This window comes from Volvox carteri (genome assembly GCF_000143455.1).
Source record: "Volvox carteri f. nagariensis unplaced genomic scaffold VOLCAscaffold_358, whole genome shotgun sequence".
NCBI lineage: Eukaryota > Viridiplantae > Chlorophyta > Chlorophyceae > Chlamydomonadales > Volvocaceae > Volvox > Volvox carteri.
Window position 1 is genome coordinate 1,669 of NW_003307888.1, and position 1,210 is coordinate 2,878.

Genomic DNA, 1,210 nt, shown 5'->3' on the forward strand with positions numbered 1-1,210 from the left:
CCCATGTCCGTGTGTGTGTGTGTGTGTGTGTGTGTGTGTGTGTGTGTGTGTGTGTGTGTGTGTGTGTGTGTGTGTGTGTGTGTGTGTGTGTGTGTGTGTCTGTAACGGACCAAACATAATATCTCGCCCGGCTGAAACGCGTTATAGGTACTATACAGCATTCTCTATTGCAAGGTATCTCGCATGTAGCCAACAAAAATCGTATGAGCACAAACAAGTTTGGCTGCCTCAATTGACCGAGGCCAAAGTCACATCAACGCCTCTCGCGCTAAATTTCATCCCGAAAGGTACCGCGTATCGCGTATTTGAATTCTTAGATGACGGCGTATGATAGCTCGAACTCCCGGGCCTTGAGTGTGTAACGGACCATACATAATATTTCACCCGGCTGAAACGCGTTATCGGTACTATACAGCATTCTCTATTGCAAGGTATCTCGCATGTAGCTAACAAAGACCGTATGAGCACAAACAAGTTTAGCTGCCTCCATTCACCGACCTCAAAAGTCACATCAACGCCTCTCGGGCTACATTTAATCTCAAAAGGTACCGCGTATCTCATAATTGAATTCTGAGATGACAGCGTATGATAATTTGAACACCCAGCTTGTGTTACCATTTGCCCGCACGGGCATTCCGAATTGCCACCGGCAGGCCGACAAATTTGCTTACATTTCTCTATGAAATACGCAAGCTGCTCATTTGTACATTTACTTTAGCCAATGCTCGGGGCCTCCGGAGACTTGCGGTGTGCCCCGATGAAGCCCGCGGCTGTGGGGCGGATTGCTGAGGCCGCTGGCTCTTCGGGGATAAACATCACAGACAGAACCGAACTTCACCCAGCTTGCGTTACCAATTTGCCCGCATGGGCATTCCGACTTGCCGTCTGCCGCACTGTCCATGCGGCATGCACCCGGGATGGATGCGATTCGCGTGGAGCCCGCAGGCGGTGCTGACGATTCCGCCGGTGCAAGCTTAGCTCCCACACCATCAGTACTGCTGCAACAAAGCACATCTCCCACCGCGTTGACACTACCCATCAATTGTCACACGTGCCGCGCTAGCTACCGGCCTGTACGGATGCAGGGGGGGCCCGCCCTTTTTCCGGCTTCAAGGAAGCCGACACCCGACTTGTCCTTCTAAGGTTAAGAACAACGCTATAGCTATGGTGAACCAATGGGCACCCATTCCTTCGTCATCATCAGCACGTT